Source organism: Marmota marmota, unplaced genomic scaffold (assembly GCF_001458135.2).
Source record: "Marmota marmota marmota unplaced genomic scaffold, marMar, whole genome shotgun sequence".
Classification (NCBI taxonomy): Eukaryota; Metazoa; Chordata; class Mammalia; order Rodentia; family Sciuridae; genus Marmota; species Marmota marmota.
The window spans coordinates 8,424,236-8,440,266 of record NW_026000240.1 but is presented as its reverse complement, the minus strand read 5'-3'; the positions used below and the strand labels follow the sequence as shown (position 1 = coordinate 8,440,266).

Below are 16,031 nucleotides of genomic sequence, written 5' to 3'. Positions count from 1 at the left end.
ACAACTTGATAATTTGCTTATTATTTAGAGATTTTTGGAAAACCACAAGAGTTAATACGTATGTATATACTGCCAAATATTGAAATAAAACAGAGCTGGGATTCATCTAGGTATAATTATTACATGGTTGGATATGGTTCTATTATAAGTATTTTTGCCAAGTCCTAATTGAGATATTTTCAAGCACATATATTATTGCTGTACAATAAATATTAAACAAGACATTTCATCTCATCTGTAATAGGGCACACTTAATAACAATTTCAACTGTGAGTCATCCAAGTTGTGGGTTATCTTCTAATTTAAGGAGACATTTCCGGTACATCTCATAGTGTCCAAACAAGAATCTACACGGTGTGCCAAAAAGAGCAGTCAACAGTGAACAATTAGTATAGAAATTCTGAAGCATCGAGTTGAGGCTTGGTGTGCATACACTGGGCAGGGGTCTCACAACACGCTTGACATGGTTTAGTCTCTCGGACCTAAGTAATAATGAGAGATATTTAGGTTAGAGCTAAAGGAAAGGAAGAAGCAAGGAAGGAAGGAAGGAAGGATGGAAGGGAGGGAGGAAAGAAGGAAGGAGGGAGAAGAGCATCCGTGCTAAAAGAAAGCATTACCTCGGGGTTCTAGGAGAATGGGAGCATCTTTTTGGGGATATCTTTATGAACAAGACTCCTGAATTCATGAAAGCAGGCATTGTTTTGTTTTTGTTTTTTATTTTTGTTGATGGCAAAGAAGTAAGTTTTGGAGGAGAGAGGGAGACCCAGTCTTTATTAGGGATTCTAAAATTTCACTAAATAATTCTTAATGCTAACAGTTGGCAGGCTTATTCTTGGTGGGCTTTAGTAAAGGTAGCTGTCAGCATTTGTTTTTTCTAGTGCTCTGGATTGAGTCCAGGCCTCATGAGTGGAAGTACTTGCTCTACCACTAGGCTACACCCCCCAGCCCAAGGTCAGAATCAGTATTTAAGAGGGAGAAATTTTTTTTATGATTTTAAAATGTGTTCTTTTTAGTTACAGAAGACAGTAGAATCTGATATACTTATTCAGACATGGAATATATCTTATTTTAACTAGGATAAGGAGAATTATTTTTAATTTGCTTCTTTGTGTGTTTGGTCCAAAAAGCAGGATGGTAAGGGTGGGATGAGCTTGGACCACAGCCCTCAGGGTCCCATGGCAGCTCTGACAGCGTCAGGTCTGTGAGGATCCTGTCCTAGGCTTGCAGGGAGTCTGGATCTTGTTTTAGGTGGCTTTTCCTTTGCTGCTACCAAAAGAACTGACAAGAGCAATTAGAGGAGGCAAAGTTAATTTGGGGCTCATGGTTTCTGAGGTCTCAGTCCAGCTGGTTCCATTCCTCAGGGCTCCAGGTGAGGCTGAATATCATGGTAGAAGGATGTGGAGGAGAGCACTGGGAACATGGCACAGGGAGGCAGAGAGACACTCCATTTGCCAGATACAAAATATATATCTCAGAGGTGCGTCCCTAGGGACCCACCTCCTCCAGCCACACACCTGCCTTCAATTACCACTCAGTTAAACCCCAACGGGATTAATTCACTGATTGGGTGAAGACTCCCATAACCCTATCATTTCTCCTCTGAGCCTTCTTGCCTTGTCTCACACGTGAGCTTTTGGGGGACATCTCACATCCAAACCATAACAGTCCTACTAACACAAAGACACCAAGTCACAGTGGCCCTGAATCCAGCTGGCCCAGCCGTTGAGCTCAGGAAGGTCTCAGGCTCAGTGACCGAGGGCAGCCAGGCAGGGCAAAGCCTCAGGTGGGTGCCAGCCTGTGGAGCAGGGAGGAGGGTGGGTTGGCACTGACTTCTGCCAAACTCTGAGGTTGGTGCAGCTTTGGGTGAGCCCTTCTGGGCAGCTGCGTCGACAAGGATGAGGCTGGTGAAGTCAGCACCGGTGGTTCTTCAGCTTCGTTTGGTCTTGGAATCTGCATCTTCCTAAGCCGACTACGAAACTGGGTCTGTTTACAAGCAACATTGGATGGATCTCAATGACCCTTCAACGCTTCCCGTTTTAGGCAAGAGGACTACACGTGACAGGACCTAGTCTCTCCCTCTCTGACCTCATTTCTTAACAATGAGTGTCGGTAACAACATGTCTGCGGAACGATTCTCTCTGGTTTACTGAGTGTCATCTGTGTTTTTATCTATAAGACACCTGAAGGTCAAATCACAGAGTGTGGTAAGACCCATAATGTGATGTCATACAAGACAAGAAGCTCCTCTTAATGACAGTGACTAGTTACATTCAGGGGGTGCTCAGGGGCACTGGGCACCATGTTCAGTGCTCAGGGCATGGCAGTGTGCACTTGGACACATCCCGTCTGGACTGGCGTAGACACCTGTGCATCATCTTTATGATGTAGTTAAGGAACCTGAGCAATGAAGTAAGAAATTTCCCACAGCTGGTAAATGGCCATCACCCAGACATTGACCCCCATAAGGAATCACTATCTCCCATTCCCAAACCTCAGGAAATCCTAACCCTTAATACACTCAGGAGCAGTCTGGGCCAGTTTACCTATGTTGTTTCCTTTTGGCATTTTGTCTATGCATATAAAAATAAGCTACTTCTGAATCCCGGAGGAGTTGCACGCATGGTACACATTGAGCTGCATGCCTAGTAACAGCAGAACATGGAAGACGCGGCCAGCAGCCTGCTTGGCACACTGTGGTCCTGGGTCTCCTTCAGGACCCAGAGCAGATTCAGGGCTCCTAGGAAGAACTGTTCTCCCTCCACTGCTGCATTCAGTTGAAGCTGAGTGTGTCACCCATGTCACATGGTGAGGAAGGACACCAGTGTTTATCTATGGGGCTCAGCCCCAGAGATAAGGGACTCAAGAGTAGGGCTTCTTCTTTTTCTTTCCTCGTGGTTGTCAGAAGTCCAATCAAGCTGCCATCAACTCCTCCCATTGCCAAGAGCTTGAAGGAACTTGTGGGGCTTAAAAAAAGAAAGCTAGGTCACCCAACAGGTAGAGCATGACAGGTGAGAGGCTACACCCACCTTTGAGGTCCTGTATTCAGAGCCTGACTTCTGCTCCCCTGGGCTGGGATTGTGGATTTTCTTCTGTCAGCTTCATATTTTTGGGGAGGGGTAGCAAGGTGTTAATGCAGTATAGAGCCAGTTCTGTAGAGAGGAGCCTAACCCGGGATTCTCTGTCCTCATCCCCGAGGCTGGGATGCCTGGGACCAGCATTCAAGATGCAGCTAGACCTGACCCAGCTGACCCAGGGAGGACCTTGCCATAGCTAGTGACCTGGAAAATGTTGCCAAGCAAACCCAGCAGCTGTAAGACAGCAGAACACTCGAAATTGTCCCAGAAAAAGACTAGAGGATAGAAACCACAAAACTAACATGGATACCCTCGATGGTGGGAAGATGCAGGATTTCTCCTTCCTTCTATTCTTCATTTGAACACTATTTATTGAGTGGCTACTATGGTTGAGGCATAAAAAATTCTCAATAAGCATTTTATTTTATGTGTGCAAATACACGGGATACACTTAACACAAACCTAGATGGTATAAGTCTGTCACCAGGTGTGGCCTCCTGATGCCACCAAGTGCTACAGTAAACGAGAGATGCATGAAGCTGCTGCTGGTGTCCTGTGGCACAGATTATGGTAAGTTTTGTTTTAATGAATTGAAGGACTATATTCTAAAAGATCAGTAAAAAGCATAGTGTAGTGGATGCATAACCCAGGAACACAGTTGTTTATCATCATGACCAAACATTCACACGTGTAATGATATGTACCACGCTCAGGACTGGTGGCACGGTAGGCTTGTTCGAGGCTGCATACCACAGCGTGTGACTGGCGGCTTGCTTTCTGGATTTCTGGGGGCTATGAGGTCATTGAGCACCCCTGAGCTCCATGAGAATTTTAGGCCACTGGTGTATGCATGGTCGCTGTTGACAGCCATGCCTGTGCGCATGTCCCGTCCTCCTATAGGGGGCAGGCTGGGGGCTGCAGCAGGAGGGCAGGCAGAAAGTCTAAGTGTACACAGGAGACTTCTTGTGGATGGAAAGCAGTCCTGGCCTGAGTGCATTGGAGGGGCCTAGGATTTCAAGAGGCAGAGAGGGGTAGTGGATACTGGTGGATGGTAAGAGCTGGCAGCAGGACACACTCCCACCTGGGTGGAGTGTAGGGTGGACACAGAATCATAGACCCCCACTGCCTGGGCAGGGCAAGTGTCATCTGTAGAACTAACGAAGATGGCTTGTTTTAACTATGGAAAGAGACACTGTCCCACGGCGCATATATATAAATGGTCTTGTCCATTTTAGATTTTTTAAAATAAATGTGATCATACAGTGTATAGCTCTTTGTGTCTGGCTTCTTTTGCTTAGACAATGTTTGTAAGGTTCATCCATGTTGGGGCATATATCAGAACTTCTTTCCTTTTATGGCTGAATAATATTCCACTGTATGGATATACCACATTTTGTTGGTGTCCTCATTGGACATTGGGTTATTGCCATCTTTTTACTATTATGAGCAAAGCTGTTAAGAACATTGGTTTATAGGCACCTGGAGCACGGGAGCACCTGCTGGAGTCACTGAAGTTCAGATGTTTTCTTTGAGGTCTTCCTAGGGCTTGCCTCGGGCTCAGCCCTCAAGCACCCACAGAGGTTTTCTCTGCAGGCTCTGGGTGGATCCATTTCTGGGCTCCCTCTTGGTAGCTTTTTGACCTCAGAACAGGGGCTCCCTCCTCATTTCATGTAGTAACAAGACCCAGCCTGACACCTGTCGGCACCCAGCTGGATGTCATTTCACACGAGGCTCCTCATTCTCACGGGCTTACAGTCCTATCTTGACAGGGACAGAATTTCCACTGCCACAGTCAGAAGGTGAAAAACTCAAAACCCTGGGCCTTCTAAACCATCGTCAATGACCAAAAAGTCACCTAAACTCTTAAAGCTTTGTTTTTTAAAACCACTGCGTATGATTTGTATTCCCTGTCATCTTGATTTACTTCTGGTTTTTGGTTTGTCCTAATGTCCCATTTGGTTGGATTTCCCCTTAGTGTGGATCCTCCCTTTGCTGGTTTTCACTTTTTTTTTCACCCCATCCTCATGGAGTATTTTGTAGAGAATTCTCTGTAGTTTAGGCTTCCTAGTTGTGAATTATTTTAATTTTTGTTTATCATAAAAGGTTTTAATTTTATCTTCAAATATAAAACTTAATTTTGTTGGATATAAAATTCTTGGTTGGCATCTGTTTTCTTTCAGAGCTTGAAATATATTATTCCAGGACCTCCCAGCTTTGAGGGTCTGGGCTGAGAAATCAGTTGAAATCTAAATTGGTTTCTCCCTATATGTAATTTATTTATTTTTCTCTCACACCTTTAAGATTTTATCTTTATTCTCTGTTAGTCATTCTCATTATAATGTGTCTGAGTGTGGGTCTGCTGTAATTTTGTATATTTGGGGTCCTGTAAGCCTCTTGTATTTGATTTTTCATTACATTCTTTAAGTTTGAGAAATTTTCTGCTATAATATCATTGAAAAGATTGTGCATTCCTTTATTCCTTTAGTTTATATCTCTGCTCCTTCATATTCTGATAACTGTTAAATTTGGTCTTTTCATGTTATCCCATAATTCTTGGATGTTTTGTTCATGGTTTCTTACCATCTTATCTGCATGTTCAACTCTACTTTTAGGATTATGTATTTTGTCTTTATTGTCTGAGGTTCTGTCTTCCAAGTGGTCTAGTCTGTTGGTGATGCTTTCTATTGAATTTATAATTTGGTCTACTTATTCTTTCATTTCAAGGATTTCTGCTCATTTTTTTTCATAATCTCTAACTGTAATGAAGTGATCTTTCACTTCCTGTATTTTTTCTTTGATTTCACTCCTTCTACTATCCTTTACTTCACATCAATTTAACTATATATAATCTAAACTCCTTCTTGGACATTTCTTCTACTGTGTTATCAGTGGCTTCTGCTATTGAAAAAGCATCTTGGTTTGTTTGGGGCACTTTATTCCCTTGTTTTTTCATGTTGTTAATGTGTTTTTCTATCTAAAAGTATGGATCTAAGGCAGGACACTACAGTGTCCCTGAAGGTTTCCAGCTCTTCGCCTTTACTGGTGAGATCAATATCAACAGCACCCAGTGTACACAATATATAGCCTTAAACCTAATAGCTCCCACTAAGGTGCCTACTGCTTTCTCACATTAAACCAAAATGATGAGTTCAATAACTATCTATAGTACAAACAGAATATTTGTTAAAATGGTTTACAATTTTCAATGGTGGGTGAGAGAACAGAGGTAGTGTAGTATGCAATATTCATGAGGAAGAGAAAAGCTAGAAGTAAAAATTCACAGAAGAGGAGCTGACAGAGATGGGCTGTTGATTGGAGAAAAGTTGGAAAGAAAATAGACCAGAGAGAGGAAGAATATGAACACAGAGAAAAAAATTAAAGACATAAGAACACAACAAGAATGCAAAACACCATTCGTATATCATTGTCCTCGACATGCTGATGCATTAAAAACATCCTGTTCTAAATATGGTAGAGAGATTAGTGAATCAAAAAATAAAATAAGTCTTGCTGGAAAGTTGAACTGTCTCTGTCAGTGTTCAACAGATTCTCAGCCCCGTCTCTGCCGTCTCTTGGGATCACCAAACCCAGATCAGCCCTCGAAAACCCAGTCTCCATCTCATTGATCTGGGCTTCAATTCCTCAGGCTTAGCCACGCTGCAGTCCCAAGATCCCAGTGCTGCTCCCACTTGCAGACAGGGATAGACTCCTGCAAAGGGGCAACCTGAGATGCAGCAGCAAGATAAGGGCCACCAGCACTCTCAGCAGGAAGACTCCAGGCTCCTCCATATCCGCAGGCACCCCCACACTGGCCTGCAGGTCCCAGGTGGAGTCCCCAGACAGAGGCTCTTGTGGTGGTCAACCTGCTGGTACCCGGGCCCCAGGCCTTGGGTGCGGCCATATACAGCCAAACCTGGAGTCGGCCCTCAGCAGTCCTCCAGGAAGTGGTAGCAGCAGTGGTTGTGGCACCAGGCAGTGGGTCAGCAGCAGCTGGTAGTGAAACAGTGTCAGTGGTGACTGCAACAGGCTGTGGGGACAGCATCACCGAGCGATCTCTGGGGGCAGCTGTGGTGTCGGCATCAGTTGTGTTGGAGGCAGCAGTGACTTTGGTGGCAGCAGCACCCAGAAAGAAGACCTCGAGGTGACCTCAGGATGGCAGCAGCAATGGCGGTACTGATGCAGGCAGGTACTGACTGGACAGGAGACCTCCGTGTGTCAGTGGCAGCGACCACAGAGGTAGCATCAGAGGTAGCCGAGGCCGTGCCAGATGAAAAGACCTCCAATAATAACCCTGAATGTTAACGGCCTAAACACGTCAATCAAGAGACACAGGCCGGCAGATTGGATTAAAAAGCAAGACCCAACAATATGCTGTCTTCAAGAGACTCACCTCATGGGCAAGGACATCCACAGGCTGAAGGTGAAAGGATGGGAAAATCTTATCACTCATATGGATTGCGTAAACAAGCAGGGGTTTCCATTCTCATCTCAAATAAAGTAGGCTTCAAGCCAAAGTTAATCAGAAGAGACAAAGAAGGACATTTCATACTTCTCAAATGAAGTACATATAAGCATGACATAACAATTATAAATATTTATGCCCCAAACAATGGAGAATCTATGAACATCAAACAAACTCTTCTCAATTTCAAGAGTCAAATAGACCACAAAACAATAATACTGGGTGACATTAACACACCTCTGTCACTACTAGACAGATCTTCCAAACAAAAACTAAATAAGGAAACTACAGAACTAAATAATAAGATCAATAATTTAGACTTAACAGACATATATAGAATATTTCATCCATCAATGAGCAAATATACTTTCTTCTCAGCAGCACATGGCTCCTTCTTTAAAATGGACCATATCTTATGCCACAAAGCAACTCAGTAAATTAAAAAAAAAAAAAAAAACACAGAGATAATACCCTGCATCTATCAGACCACAATGGAATGCAATTAGAAATCAATGATAAAATAAAAAATAGAAGGTACTGTAATAAATGGAGACTAAATAATACACAATTGAATGATGAATGGATAGTAGAACTAATCAAGGATGAAATTAAAAAAATTCTTAGAGATAAATGAGTACACTGATACAACATGTCAAAATCTCTGAGACACTATGAAGGCAGTGCTAAGAGGAAAGTTTATTGCATTGAGCACAGTAATTAAAAGAATAAAAAGTCAACAAATAAATGACCTAACACTACATCTCAAAACCCTAGAAAAAGAAGAACAAATCAACACCAACAGCAGTAGAAGGCAGGAAATAATTAAAACCAGAGCTAAAATCAATGAAATTGAAACAATTAAAAAAATTGACAAAACAAAAAGTTGGTTCTTTGAAAAAAATAAATAAAATAGATAAACCCCTGGCCATGCTAATGAAAAGAAAGAAAACTCAAATTACTAAAATACAAGATGAAGAAGGAAATATCACAATGGACATGTCTGAAATACAGAAGATATTTAGAAACTATTTTGAAAATTCATATTTCAACAAAATAGAAAATATCAAAGACATCAACAAATTTCTGGAGACATGTGACCTACCCAAACTGAATGAGGAGGCCATACATGATTTAAACAGATCAATTTCAAGTAATGAAATAGAAAACACCATCAAAAGCCTACCAACCAAGAAAAACCCAGGACCAGATGGATTCTCAGCTGAGTTCTATAAGACTTTCAAAGAAGAATTAACACCAATACTCCTCAAAGTATTCCATGAAATAGAAAAGGAGGGAACCCTTCCAAACTCATTCTATGAGGCTAAAATTACCCTGATACCAAAACCAGACAAAGACACATGAAGGAAAGAAAACTTCAGACCAATATCCCTGATGAACATAGATACAAAAATTCTCAATAAAATTCTGGCAAATCACATACAAAACCATTAAAAATACAGTGCACCACAATCAGTTGGGTTCATCCCAGAGATACAGGGTTGATTCAACATACAGAAATCAATAAATGTAATTCATCATATTAATAGACTTAAAACCAAGAATCATATGATCATCTCAATAGATGCAGAAAAAGCATTTGACAAGATACAGTACACTTTCATGTTCAAAACACCAGACAAAACTAGGGATAGTAGGAACATACCTCAACGTTGTAAAAGCTATCTATGCTAAACCCAAGGCCAGAATCATTCTAAATGGAGAAAAATTGAAAGCATTCTCTCTGAAAACTGGAACAAGACAAGGATGTCTTCTTTCACCACTTCTATTCAACATCATCCTTGAAACTCTAGCCAGAGCAATTAGACAAAAGAAAGAAATTAAAGGGATACAAATAGGTAAAGAAGAACTCAAACTATCACTATTTGTGGATGACATGATTTTATATCTAGAAGATCCAAAAAATTCTACCAGAAAACTTCTGGAATACAATAACTAATAAATGAATTCAGCAAAGTCGCAGGATATAAAATCAACACCCATAAATCAAATGCATTCCTATACATCAGTGATGAATCCACCAAAAGAGAAATTAGGAAAACTACCCATTCACAGTAGCCTCAAAAAATAAAATAAGATACCTGGGAATCAATCTAACAAAAGAGGTGAATGACCTCTACAATGAAAACTACAGAACACTAAAGAAAGAAATTGAAGAAAACCTCAGAAGATCTCCTATGCTCCTGGATAGGCAGAATTAGTTTGTCAAAATGGCCATACCACCAAGCATTATGCAGATTTAATGCAATTCCTATTCAAATCCCAATGTCATTCTTCATAGAAATAGAAAAAGCAATCAAAAAATTTATTTGAAAACATAAGAGACCCAAAATAGCTATGCAATCCTTAGCAAGAAAAGTAAAGCAGGAGGCATCACAATACTAGACTTTATACTACAGAGCTATAGTAACAAAAACAGCATTTTATTGGCACCAAAATAGACTTGTAGACCAATGGTACAGAGTAGAGGACACAGAGACAAACCCACATAAATATGATTATCTCATACTAGACAAGGGTGCCAAAAACATTCAATAGAGAAAAGATAGTCTATTCAACAAATGGTGCTGGCAAACATGGAAATCCATATGTAGCAAAATTTATCTCTCATTCTGCACAAAACTCAACTCAAAATGGATCAAAGACTCAGGCACTAGAACAGAGACCTTGTGCCTAATAGAAGAAAAAATAGGCTCAAGTCTTCACCATGTTGGCTTAGGGTCTGACTTCCTTAACAAGACTCCTAAAGCTCAAGAATCAATGAATGGGATGGATTCAAATTAAAAAGCTTCTTCTCAGCAAAGGAGTGAGCCTACAGATTGGGAGAAAATCTTTTCCACATGCACCTCTTATGAAGCATTAATCTCTAGAATATATAAAGAACTCAAAAAACTTAACACCAAAACAGCAAATAACCCAATCAATAAATGGGCTAAGGAACTAAATAGACACTTCACAGAAGAAGAAATTGATCAACAAACATATGAAAAACTGACCATCATCTCTAGCAATTAGAGAAATGCAAATCAAACTACACTAAGATTTCATCTCCTATCAGAATGGCAATCATCAAGAATATAGTCAACAATAAATGTTGGCGAGGTACACTCATATGTTGCTAGTGGGACTGCAAATTGGTGCAAGAAGTATGGAGATTCCTCAGAAAACTTGGAATGGAACCACTATTTGTCCCAGCTATCCCACTCCTCAGTTTATACCCAAAGGACTTAAAATCAGCATACTACAGTAATGCAGGCATGTCAATGTTTATAGCAGCTAAATTCACAATAGCTAAACTATGGAGCCAACCTAGATGTCCCTCAATAAATGAATGGATAAAGAAAATGTGGTATATATATTTAATGGAATATTTCTCAGCTTCAAAAAAGAATGAAATTATGACATTTTCCAGTAAATGAATGAAGTTGGAGAATATCATGTTCAGTAAAATAGCCGATCCTGAAAAACCAAAGGCCGAAAGTTTTCTCTAATATGTGAATGCTAATTCACAATAAGGCAAGGTGGGGCGCACTAGAGAAGAATGTCATTACCATAGATTAGGAAGAGGGAAGTGAAGGGAGGGGCAGGGAGGGGATAGGAAAGACAGTAGAATGAAACAGACATTATTACTGTATGTATATATGTGACTGCATGACCAATATAATTCTGCAACATGTGCACTCAGAAAACTGAGAATTACATCCCATATGATATATATCAAAGTGCATAAATGCATTCTACTGTCATGTACAACTAATTAAAACAAAAATATTTTTAAAAAAACACTGCATAATATTCAAAACTGTACCTTTGTTCTTTTAAGTATGTTTTAGAAATGTGACTTTCTGATCTATGAACTGGAGTCCAAGACAAAGACATCTTAGCCCAGATCCTCAGGCCACTTCCAAAACCCCTCTTCTTTCTCCTAGCTTTTCTTTTAACTTACTCTCAAACCACTAACGTCTTCCCTATTACCTCCTGGTAACTATAAACCTCCCTTTCAAAAACCCCAAATCACAGCTTCTCAAAACTCTCATCCCAGATGCAGCCCCAGGGTTTTTCTCCAACCTCCAATCTTCTTTTCAAAACTCTATAAACTCACTTCCAGCACATTTCCCTCCCACATGTCACTTCCCTGAGCTAAGTCTCCTCCTGGGAACCATGTGTGCCCTGTCATTCCCATGGGGCAGGGACTGCTGCAGGGGCAGGCAGGGAAGAGAGCAGTGACCTGGCAAGCATGTGGAGGCAGGTGGGGAGGACAGAACTCTGAGGACTGCAACCGCAGGCGCCTGGATAAGCCACGGGTTACTGACAGCTACCTTCACGTGCCCGGAAGTTGATTTTCTCATCGGGACTGTCCAAAGTCCCTGGCTCACAGGTGGTGCTCAGGAAAAATATCTGTGGACTTGATAAAGTGGACTGAAGAGTGACCTCGAAGCTCTTCTTAGCTCTAAGTAAAACTCTGACATCTGTAAGGTCAAGATGTAGAGGACTGGAGAACTTTGTAAATTTAAATTATGCAAAAAAATGCTTCCATTTTTGTTCTTCATTTTGTTCAGATTAAATATATGTGTATATATATTTAATATATATACACATGTCAAAAAGGAAAAAAATAGAGTTTTACTGAGAAAAGATATAAGACAGTTATCCCCCCACCCTTTTAGACTCTAAACGCCTTGATTACATTCTGCTAATGAAAATTACTGTAGGGCTGAGGTTCGGGCTCAGTGATGGAGCACTTGCCTGGCATGTGTGAGGCACTGGGTTTGATCCTCAGCACCACATATAAGTAAATGACATAAAGGTCTTGTGTCCATCTACAATTAAAAAATATTTTAAAAATTGAGTGCTTTTTTTTAAAGAAAATAACTGCAGATCCATGTAAATAACTAAAGACAGTGAGATTAGGAACATGAGCTGGGAACACAGGGTATCCAACCAGGGTGGTTCTCAACTGCTCAGAGGCAGTAATGAACGTGAAATGCCATGTCATCAATACTGTTGATTGATTAAGAGCATGAATCATCTGATAGAACTAAGGGCTAAGCTCATCTAACAGGACCAAAGGTAAATGGTCATGCTGGTTTCAATGAACAAGTAACATCGTCTAAAAATTCTTTCAAAAGTTTTAAGACAAAATGGGATATGGATCAATATATAAAAAATAAAACTATATTTGTTTATTTATTTACTTTTGTGGTACAGGGATTGAACCCAGGGATCCTCTATCACTGAGATACATGCCCAGCTTTTTATATTTTTTATTTTGAGACAGAGTCTCACTAAGTTGCTCAGACTGTCCTTGAACATGTGATCCTCCTGCCTCAGCCTCCTGAGTTGCTGGAATTATAGGCATGTACCACGGTATCTGTCCTCTACAGAGTTTAGAAGAAAACAGAAGATAAAATCTTCATGACTTTGGGCTAGACAAGGAGTTCTTAAATAAAACCACCAAAAGCATGATCCACAAATAATACTTGATATATTTGTCTTTAAGAACATTAAAATTTTGCTTTGAAAACGATGCACTTAAAAACAAGTTATAGACTTGGATACATCTTTCAGAAATCATACATCTAAAAAGAATTTATACCTAGAAAATAAATGTAAATCACCTGTAAAATTTAGCAAAAGAAAATAACCTAATGAAACGAAGCAAAACATTTGAACAGATACCATATATATATCATATATAATAGCAAAGTAGTTCATGACAAATGCTCATGTGTGCATTAGTCATTGGAGAATGAAATTCCAACCACAATTAAATATTACCACACACTCATTAGAATGACGAGAAACAAAAGCAACACTGAAATTTCCAAGGGCTGACTATGGTGAGGAGCAACTGGACTCCACTCTTTTCTGGTAGGAATGCAAAATGCTATAGCCACTCTGGGAAATCTGGCAGTTTATTTTGCAATTAAATCCACACATATCATGTGACTCAGTGATCCCTCTCCTAGGTATTTATTCCAGAGAAATAAAAATTCAAATTTACGTAAAAACCTGTACCCAAATATTTATAGCTATACATAATAGCCAACAACTGGACTCTACCTACCAACATACCCTTCCCTGGGTGGATGGATAAACAAACTATGGCCCCTAAAAATGGAATAGTACTCACATATATCAAGAAGGGACTACTGACCCTTACAGCAACACTAATGGTCTTCCAATGCTTTCCGCTAAACGAAAGAAGTCAGACTCAAAGGCTTTGTCACCTAGAATTCAGTTTAAGTGGCATTCTGGAAAAGCCCCAGGATGGAATTGCAAGTGGCTGGATGAGGGTGGCAGGTTTGACTCTGGAGGAGGAAACATCAGGGGCGTGGGAGGAGAACGTCACCATGGACTCTGATGGTGGTGGTGGTTGCAAATGGACTTCACCCATTTGTTAAATCTTACAGAACTGCATGTGAAATAAAAGTAACATGTGACATGTAAGCTGGAAAAAATTTTCTGCAAATAATGGAAGTTGAGAAACGAATCAAGTCACCTGAGAACTGCCATAGTCAGTCACGAGGGTTTAATTTTTACTGAGAATAATCCTGCTTTTCATGCTTTACCAGTAGCACAAAGGGTACACAAGGACGTTTTCCTGATAGTGTATTTACACAGCTGCGAGGCGACCCTTAAAGAAGTTCTCAAACACAGGGTGGCGGGATCCCCTGGCCTTTTCCAACAAGCTGCCCATGAAGATCCCATGACGTCAGGAGAATTATGACTGCCTGGACCGACCGCCGGTCAAACAAAGCTCTGATAACACCACGCCAGCCCTTCCCACCTGAGTAAATGTCCCCAAGGCCTTGGGAGGGTCAGCCACTGCAGTGCCTGTGCCTTCTGCTTCCTGGATCCACCAGAGGCTGCCCCCACCTCACTCTGAGAGCTTCCCTGGAGAAAGGCCAGACCCAGTCTGGGTGCTGCCTGGGGCCAGGCTTCCCTTTGGCAAGCTGGGTCAGCGCTCCATCCTGTCTCTAACCATCTGTGGTTTAGGAGTTAGAGGTTGTCTTGAGTGTCCCTGGTGTCCTCGCCACCCTGTGCCAGGCTCTCGCCACTGCAGTGCCTCTGCCTGCCCAAGGCTTCCTTCAGTGACTCTAGGGAAGAGGAAGAGGACCGCAAGGCTTACAGCGCACATATGGCCTCTTCCCACCTACTAATCCCTGAATACAGGAACACCACGGAGATCCTCCTGTGCAGGAGACCCTGTGGTTAGAGGTCTTCCCAAGTTCATTGCATGGAGTGTTAGTGATTCACTGGAGTTTGTCCCATGTCTGGATAATGAGTAAGTTTCAAAACATTATCACCAGAAGTTCCAGGTGCCCGTCCCAGGCCAGTGGGCTGCCCTCTCCCCCTCCTGCTCCCACCATGGCCGCGGCCTGTGAATCCAATGTGCCAAACTTGCTTTCCTGCAGAAATTACCTTGGGAATGGAGCTGGGATTACAGGGGTCCTGGTCTTGAAGAGAATCTAATCCAAGAAGACCAAGCGGAACCCACAGGCTAGGAAGACTCGGAGTTGGAAGAAGAATTCACAACTAATCAGGAAGATAAACAGAAAAGTAGTGCAGCCAAAAATGAGCCCGTTTCCCACGTGCTCCAGCAGAGGGAGGGAGCTGCCCTTTCCCTCCTAGCCTCCTCTAGGGCTTAGCACTTAACAGCCCAACCCATCCCCCAGAGGGCTGTTGCCATCCCCTGGATTGACCTGGCTTACTCCATCCAGCCTGGCATCGAATGGCACCACTTTGCATGACTTCATCTTGGTCCCTCCTTGTTCCCTTTTATTAGCCCTGTGTCCTGAAACCTCACTGAGCCCCCTTTGTGCCCGCTAAACCAGAACCCAAACGAACCTGGTCTCAGGAGCAAGGCGTGACTAGCATGTTTTTTTTTTCTTCAGAGTTTCCAACCCTTGCTCTTCAAAGGAAATGTAATCTTTGTGTTTCTGCATCATTTACACTCAATTTAAGAGGTCCTCTTTCAAAAGGGCAGTGCAGTGTCCAAACAGCCTTCCTGACATGCATGCATCTCATAAGCCTCCAGAATTCTGCCTCTGAAGTCAGTCAATGTTTTCTATGACTATGTTGAAAGTACGAATGAACCGGGAGCAGTGGTGCACGCCTGCCATCCCAGCAACTTGGGAGGCTGAGGCAGGAGGATCGCAAGTTCTAGGCCAGCCTCAGCAATTTAGCGAGGCCCTGTCTTAAAAAAAAAAAAAAATGAGACTGGGGATGCAGTTAGTGGCAGAGCATCCCTGGGTTCAATACCTGTTACTGCAGGAGAGAGAGAGAGGGAGGAAGGAAGGAAGTCAGTCCAGTTGGACATGGCCATTTAGGTGGACAGAGCTGCCTTGAGTGCTCTGCTGACACTGCAGTATCTAAGAGCATCCTGAGGGGAGCATCCACCGCGGCGTCTGTGGTGTGCACTCACAAGGCATTTTTTCTAGCATCAGCAAGCTCTGACCCTGCGGCAGCGTCAC

The 16,031-nt window shown here is 41.9% G+C and overlaps 1 long non-coding RNA gene across 1 annotated transcript; it reads right to left on the bottom strand.

The window, feature by feature from the left end:
• Position 1: 1 nt before the first annotated feature.
• LOC125613560 lies at positions 2-15,157 on the bottom strand. Its single transcript, XR_007344111.1, has 2 exons — positions 14,980-15,157; positions 2-482 (listed from the first exon to the last, which is right to left on the bottom strand). It is a non-coding gene; the product is annotated as an uncharacterized LOC125613560 (long non-coding RNA).
• Positions 15,158-16,031: the final 874 nt, after the last annotated feature.